Source organism: Ictidomys tridecemlineatus, chromosome 13, assembly GCF_052094955.1.
Source record: "Ictidomys tridecemlineatus isolate mIctTri1 chromosome 13, mIctTri1.hap1, whole genome shotgun sequence".
Lineage (NCBI taxonomy): Eukaryota > Metazoa > Chordata > Mammalia > Rodentia > Sciuridae > Ictidomys > Ictidomys tridecemlineatus.
In genome coordinates, this window is record NC_135489.1 from 74,205,891 (window position 1) to 74,214,705 (window position 8,815).

At 38.9% G+C, this 8,815-nt stretch overlaps 1 pseudogene; it reads left to right on the top strand.

Annotated features, from left to right (window-relative positions):
* The first annotated feature begins 2,063 nt into the window (after positions 1-2,063).
* LOC101974652 (PWWP domain-containing protein 2A-like) lies at positions 2,064-7,589 on the top strand (annotated as a pseudogene).
* The last annotated feature ends 1,226 nt before the right edge of the window (positions 7,590-8,815 follow it).

The window sequence follows — 8,815 nt, forward strand, 5'->3', positions numbered from 1 at the left end:
CCTGTCCAAGAGGCTGTAATTCTTGTATTTCTTTTTCTGATAAGTGTTTGTTCAGTTTCTTTGTCCATTTATTAATTGAGTATTTATGGTTTTTGGCATTAAGTTTTTCAGGTCTTTTATATATCCTGGAAATAAGTATTCTATCTAAGATGCAGGTGGCAAAAGATTTTCTCCCATTCTGTAGGCTCTCTCTTCATGTTCTTGATTATTTCCTTTGCTGTAAAGAAATAATGCTACTTTTAAAAAGTGGATAACATTGAGATTTTTTTTATAAATGGTCATATTTGTATTTCAGAATTCCAGATAATCTCAAAGCCATATTTTATTTATCAAGACAATGAAGCACATAATATCATGAAAGACTCAACAAATTAAATGCACCCACTAACAAAATCTTCTGATCTTCAGCTCAACATTTGTAATCAGAAGTGTCACTGAGTTTCCTAAGGAAGTAATTGTTCAACTCTCTTATGGACGACTCTTCTTTCTGGAGAATAAGGAATTATAGAATTAATCTATAATTCTGTAATTAATGTGGGAACTGTAGTTGAAAGTAAGCACTCAGCTAGAAGGTAGGGTCTTAATCCAGAGTTATAACAACAGAGCTTGAAGCCATGAACTGACCTCAATTGGTGGCTGGATTACAGGTCAGGAGAGCAAAGTCATCCTACACAGTTGATGTGAAGCAGCTGCCAAAGATAATGTTCCTACAGCAAAACAGGTTTTCAGACCCCAGTCTGCAAGTAACAGACACAGAAAACATAATTTCACTTTCAATTTACTTGTAAGATGTGCTCATTTAATTTTCAGATTATAAAGAATCAAACAGGGCTGGGCTATGGCTCAGTGGCAGAGCACTTGCCTTGCACATGTGAGACATTTGGTTCAATCCTCAGTACCACATAAAAATAAATAAACAAATAAAGATACTTTGTCCATCTGTAACTAAAAAAATAAAAGATTTTTTTTAAAAAAAAGAATAAAAAAAAATGCATGGTGTTCTTATGATTGCTTTCAGCTTCTAGAACCCTCCAAACTTGATTGACAGTGTAGGGATGATTTCAAAATATTCTTACTAATTCCATGGATAAAATCAATGCTAGGAATCAAAACACATGTGTAGGCACTTCCTAACAATATGTGATAAATAACCCTGCATGCAATTCCCATGTCAGAACTCAAAGAAGTTGGATAGCATTTGAGAACAAACGAGAAATAAAGACAAAATGAGCTGATTGGCATGGAAGAGAGAACCAAGTCAATTCTGGGGAAAACTGGAGGTCCCTATGGGCCTGTGGAAGGATATGTTCTGTGGAGTCCATCAAACCAGGGAACAACACAGTGGAGCTCAGTTTGACATCAAAGCTTTCTAAATCCCAGTGTCCACATTTTAATATGAATAAGGACTTCTGTGTTTTATGAAAATAATTCATGAAAAGTGACCAGGGCCAGTAGCATAATAAGAATTAAATTTGTGTTTCATATTATTTCTAATTAAAAAGTACAAAAATTTCATAAGAACTCACTTGGAAATAAAATGCTTTTGGGGTCACCAGGTTATTTCTCAAGGGTTTAACCTGTCCCACCAGCATGTTTAAAATGTGGTTTATATTATGTTTTCATGAGTGGGTGGGTAGAAATGTTAGTGTTTTCACTCTTATGGTTTCTGTCATTTCTTCTTTTAAGATTAAAGACATATTTCTCCAGAGTAGTTTTGTGGGAATAAACAATGAAACAAAAGTGTGAAGCATTCCTATAAACCCTTATTAAATATTAAAGCACAAGAAACAAGATTCCCTTTAGGATTAAGGGATGAACATCTCTCAGAAGAAAATAAAATAGCCAAGCTACTTAATTAAAATTAAATTTAACCATTAATTCTTATGAGGTTAACACCATAGTAGAAAATTTAGTGTTGAAAAGTGAACCAATCTTCAAGGATTTGGGGAGTAAAATAATATGCAAGGAAAAGAGAGACTAGAAAGGAATATTTTTTTTGAGATTTTGTGGTTATTTAAAAGTGCCAGATAAGGCAGTCAATCAGAGTCTGCTCTAGTTTGAAAATGATATTAGAGCCAGTATTAGATAAGGGCAAAGTTCAGGTGATGAAGAGCAAATTCATGCATAAAATAGTAAAGTAACCACAGCTATCTTTACTTCAGCATAGTGAAATACGCATCTCTAACTGGAGATTTAAGATGACAATCAGAGATGTAATAATGAGCAAGATGAAATCCCACCTCTATATGTGAAGACATCAAGAAATGGAGTTCCTACCTAATCCATAGATGCCATAAAATCTGTGCATGTTTGTCCTTTGTTTGGGTCACTCTGAGGTATTTGCCCAATAAATGTTGTCTCCCTTCTGTATCAAGCAAAAATTCCTAAATAAAATCTTGCCTATGTCTAAATCCTTTTTTAAGTTTGTTATTTATTTCTACCACTCTATGTCCAAGAACCCAAGTTCAGTTAGGAAAAAAAAAAGATGAATTAAACATCACCTACCTTATAAACAAATTCCTTAAAAGCTATTTGACTTGGAATAAGGAAGCTGTCAGAAAGTATTACAAGCTCTTGATTGGTAGTCTTTTAATAAAGTACATTTAAATTAATGTAAATTTTAGCAGGAAAGAAAACTACACTTTGATTTTTGCAATGTCCAGAGGCAGTTTCCTGGGAGGACCATTATACCATTATAGAGATTTAATAGGAACCCCAAGGCATTAAAAGGGCTTCTTCAATAATGCATCTGGATGGTTTTTGGTTAAAATCATGACTTTAACAATTATGATTTGGTCAACATACACAAAAATCAATAGCTTTTTTATGCACCAATAATGAACCCACTAAGAAAGAATTCAGGAAAACACATCCATTCACAATAGCTTAAAAACAAACAAACAAACAAAAAACCTAGGGATAAATATTATCAAGGAAGTAAAAGACTTATACAAAGAAAATTACAGAAATATGAAGAAAAGAAATTAAAGAAGATACTGCAAGATGAAAATATTTTCTATGTTCATGGATAGGCAGAGTTAATATTGTTAAAATAACAATTCTACCAAAAGTGATCTACAAATTTAATGAAATCCCCATCAACATACCAATGGCATTTCTCACAGAACCAGAAAAAAATATTAAAATTTATACATTAAAAAAAGTCTTATATAATTAAAGCAATACTGTTCAGAAAGAGCACTGTGGAGAGGTAAACCAAATTTTAAATTATAGTACAGAGTTATAGTGTCAAAAACAGTATGGTACTAGCATAAAAACAGACATGTAAGCAATGGAACAGAACAGAAAACAGAGCAAAAACCATTGGATTCATGAAAATTTGCCAAAGACATACAGTTGAGAAAAGACAGACTCTATAGTAAAAGGTGCTGGGAAAACTAGGAAGTGAAATGTGGAAGAATGAAATTAGATTAGTATTTTTTGCCCTATAAAAAAGTCAGCTCAAAGTGGCATAAATTCCTAGGAATTAGACCAGAAACTTTGCAGTTCCTAAAGGAAAACATAGGGGCAACACTCCTAACATTTAGATGCAGGAAATGACTTCCTCAATAGGACTCTTAAAATTCAGGAAATAATACCAAAAATTGATAAATGGAATGGCATAAAATATAAAAGCTTATGTATAACAAAGGAAACCAAAGCATGAAGATAGAACCTACAGAATGGGAGAAAATTGTTTCATCTACTCTTCCAACAGAGGATTAATATCTAAATTATATAAAGAACTCAAAAAACTCAACACACACACACACACACACACACAATAAATAGGCAAATAAACTGAACAGACATTTGTTGAAAAAGTACAAAAAGACAAAAATTATAGAAGGGAAGGTCATTATTTTTAGCCATTAGGGAAATGCAAATCAAAACTACCTTGAGATTCAATATAACTCCAGTTAGAATGGCAATCATCTAGAACACAAATAACAATAAATTATGGTGAGAATGTGAGGGGAAAGGAGTTCTTAAACACTGCTAGTGGGAATGTAAATTGGTGCAACCTTTATGGAAATCAGTATGGAGCTTCCTCAGAAAACTAAAAATAGAACTACCATATCATCCAGGTATATCATTGCTCAGAATTTACCCAATAGAATTAAAGTGAGCACACTTGAAATATATATCATACCCATATTCATTTCAGCACAATTCAAAACAGTGACGTTATGGAATCAGTCTAGGAACCCATAAACAGGTGACTAGATAAAGAAAATGGGGCATGGGAGTTGGAGGAGGGAGAAGCCAGGAAGAAAGTGGCGGCCCTGGCTGCAGAGGCGGCAGCGACTGCTGCGTCCCCAGGGGAGGGAGGCGCCGGCGAGGCCGAGCCGGAGATGGAGCCTATCCCCGGCAGCGAGGCCAGCACTGATCCCCTCCCAGTCACGGCCACTGAAGTGTCTGTGCCGGACTAGGAGGCCGACGGGCAGCAGTCGGCTCCTCAGGCCAGGAGGAGGAGGAGGAGGAGGAGGAGGAGGAGGAGGAGGAGCCGCCGCCGCCGCCGCCGCCGCCGCCAGGGGAGCTCGCCCGCAGCCCGGAGGCAGCGGGGCCGGAGCTGGAGGCTGAGGAGAAGCTACCCTTCCGGGTGGCGGAGCCGGCGGTTGCCGCGTCTCAAGAAGGGCCGGACTTCCACCTTCCCCAGCGCCGCTTTGCGAGCCGCCCCCGGCTCCCGAGGAGCGCGAGGACACTCCGCTGCCCCAGCCCACAGCTCCGGCGCTGGTGCCGCTGGCGGGCGGGGACTCCGCGGTGTTGCAATTGATTCCCGGCTCGGAGGTGCGGGTCACTCTGGACCACATCATTGAGGACGCACTCGTCGTGTCGTTCCGCCTCGGAGAGAAGCGCTTCTCCGGGGTCCTCATGGATCTGTCCAAAAGATATGAAGTGCAGAGACTCCCATTCACTGCTCTCCATTCTGTTTCCTGCAATAGCACACACTAATGGTGTCTCACCTGTTTGGAAATGACTTATTAGTATGTTTTAATTCCTTGCCCTCCCATCAAGTTTCAGAAATCCTTTTCCGTATGGGGAAAAAAAGAAACATTTAAAATTTATATTGAAGTATGATGTTCTGGGGAAAAGACAGGAGCAGTTACAGTTGCTCTGTATGTTGTTTAATCTTAACTTTTTTGTGGGGCGGTACCAAGGATTGAATTCAGGGGCACTTGACTGAGCCACATCCCCAGCCCTATTCTGTTTTATTTAGAAACAGGGTCTCACTGAGTTGCTTAGTGCCTCGCTTTTGCTGAGGCTGGCTTTGAATCTTCCTGCCTTCCTAGCTGCTGGGATTACAGGCATGCTGTACCATGCCTTGTTTAATTTTTTTTTTTTTGACGGTGCTGCAAATGAACCAGGGCTTCATGCATGCTAGGCAAGCACTCTACCAGTTACACATCTAACCCCTTTTTTTTGGGGGGGAGGGATGTAGTGAGGATTGAACCTATGGGTGCTCTACTAACAAGCTATACACCCAGCCCTTTTTTATTTTTAGTTTGAGACAAGATCTTGCTAAATTGCCCAGGACGGCCTTGAACTTGCCATCCTTCTGCCTCAGCCTTCCAAGTAGCTTGGATTACAGATGTGCATCACCCTGCTCTGCAATTTAAAAAAAAATTGGGGTTAGGACTTTTGTACTTCTGTTTTCCTAGTTAGAAGGCAGAATAAGACAAATGTCCTTTCTACTGATGTATTTAATAGTGACAGAGACACTCTAGTGTGTATGCTATTGAATCAAACAGAAGAGGCCAGTGATTGTGAGAGAATCTGAATTTCAAATCTGCAAAAGAAAGGTGCAATAAGGTTTGGGCCCCGTGGGATCCCTGTGACAGTATTTCCTAAAAGGGAATATAAGGATAAACCGGAAGCCAGGCAGCTCCAAAGTAATACATTCCAAGAAGGGACAGAAGTCAAGGTGAAATGAATGGTGCTGTTCCCAAGGATCCTTCTGTCCCACCTCCTGAGCTGAGTTTGGCTGAAAGCCTGTGGACTTCCAAACCACCACCTCTTTTCCATGAAGGAGCACCTTATCCTCCCCCTTTGTTTATCAGGGACACATATAACCAATCAATACCTCAGCCTCCTCCTCGGAAAATTAAGCGACCCAAACGAAAAATGTACCGGGAAGAACCCACTTCAGTAATAAATGCTATTAAACTACGACCCTGACAAGTCCTCTGCGATAAGTGTAAAAACAGTGTTGTTGCTGAAAAAAAGGAAATTAGAAAAGGTAGTAGTGCAAGTGACTCTTCTAAATATGAAGATAAAAAACGGAGAAATGAAGTGTAGCTACTGTGAACAAAAAACTGAAAACTGACCATAAAGTGGATGGGAAAAACCAAAATGAAAGCCAGAGAAGAAATGCTGTGGTTAAGGTTTCAAATATTGCTCACAGCAGAGGCAGAGTAGTCAAAGTTTCTGCTCAGGCAAATACATCAAAAGCTCAGGTAAGTACTAAAAAAGTGCTCCAGAGTAAGAACATGGATCATGCAAAAGCTCGGGAAGTACTGAAAATTGCCAAAGAAATGGCACAAAAGAAGCAAAGTGAAACCTCTACTTCTAAACATGCACATTCAAAATTCCATTTCACTCGTCGATACCAGAATCCTAGCTCAGGTTCTCTTCCACCCCGGGTTCGTTTAAACCACAGAGGTACAGGAATGAAGAAAATAACTCTTCTCTGAAGACAGAACTCGAGAAAATGAGGAGTGGCAAGATGGCACCCAAGCCCCAGTCTCGCTGCATCTCCACCCGCTCAGCAGGTGAGGCCCCTTCAGAAAATCAGAGTCCCTCAAAAGGCCCTGAAGAGGCCAGCAGTGGGGTTAAGGACACAAGTGAAGTGCCTGTACCTGGTGAGCAGGATGAACCACAGACACTGGGCAAAAAGGGCAGCAAAAACAATATCTCTGTTTACATGACCCTAAATCACAAGAAATCTGACTCTTCCAGTATTTCAATGTGTAGCATTGACAGCACAGATGATTTGAAATCCTCCAACTCTGAGTGTAGCTCTTCTGAAAGCTTTGATTTTCCTCCAGGCAGTATGCATGTACCTTCTACCTCCTCCACATCCTCCTCTTCAAAGGAAGAGAAAAAGCTCAGTAATTCCTTGAAAATTAAAATCTTTTCCAAAAATGTCTCTAAATGCATCACACCCGATGGCAGGACCATATGTGTAGGGGACATTGTTTGGGCCAAGATATATGGCTTCCCTTGGTGGGCAGCCCGAATTCTTACTATAACTGTGAGCCGGAAAGATAACGGCCTTTTAGTCCGACAGGAGGCCTGTATTTCGTGGTTTGGGTCTCCAACAACATCTTTCCTTGCTCTTTCACAACTCTCCCCCTTTTTAGAAAACTTCCAGTCACGCTTTAATAAGAAGAAAAAGGGCCTGTATCGAAAGACTATCACAGAGGTGGCTAAGGCTGCCAAGCAGCTGACCCCTGAAGTGCGGGCTCTGTTGACACAGTTTGAAACGTGAACATGGACAGTAAGGTAGGCAAGAACCCTTGGAAGGCACCACAGATTTTCTAGTCTAGCTAGGAATAATTTCTACAAAATAGCTTGGCCAAATTGGAGAGAAAATTTGCACTCAGTTGGCTGACTTTTTATACTACCTTTTAGCCATTTTTAGACTGACTGAGAAGCTTAAACTGAACATGCAATCAAATTTTGTCTTCAGGAAGTGAGATTTTAGCAGTATTTTCCAATTTTGAAGTCTAAAAACATCCCAAGGCATAGAAGCCATAGCTGCAACTGAAACTGAATTTTTTCAGGGACTGTTAATTGCTATTTGTACTATTACTGTATATATATCTTCACATATATATAACATTGCCTGTCACTATGTGACATAGGTTTCGTATTTGGGATTTAGTAAGGGCTGGTGACCTGGGGGCACATTGTGGATATTTAATGACTACTTTTTTTTTTAAACTAAAGAAAATTAGTCTTTCTATGGTCATAATGGTATAAAAGTTTGATATTTGGGTGTTTGACAAACTGAGATGGTTGCTTTGACAAACTGAATGCTTGCTATTCAGTGACATGCTGGGGAAGTAGCCCAGTATTTGGGATTAAAACTGTCAAGACTGGACAAGTTTGAGTCATTGTTCTCCTTTGTGCAGTGGGGATATAGCAGACTTTCAAGCTTCTGGTTTGGGAGCTTAGATAGGTTTGGTTTTGGATATGTAAATAGTTGATTGCTAAATTTGGTCAGATTTCTCCTGACTGGCTGTTCCTAAATTCTTAGGATACGTCCCAGTAAATTACACTTTGTGAATTAATTGTCAAATGTGTAATTGTTGCATTTTGGATGTACCTAATTTGATAGTTAAAATAAAATAAGGTATCTATTTGCAGGTCAGAAAATGAGAAAATGTAATTGTGTAATGCTCTAAAATGTAAAAAAAAATACAAACAAGAAAACAAAACGAAAAAAATCTGTAAATAAAATCAACTAAATCCAAAAAAAAGAAAAAAAAAGAAAATGGGGCATATGTATATACAATGAAATTTTACTCAGACATGACTAAGAATAAAATTATGTAATTTGCAGGAATCTGATGGAACTGATGATCATGTTAAGTGCAATAGACCATACTCAGAAGCCAAGTATTGCATGTATTCTGTCTATAAGAATTTAGGAAGTAGAAGTAGAATATAGGAAGTCGAATATAGGAAGAAAAGAAGATGACACGAAGTAGTAGGGTGACTATCAGGGAAAGGCAAGGAGACAAGGGGATGTAAGAAGGAGGGTAAGAGTGTAGATACAATCAAAGCATGTTGAATGCATGTATGGAAA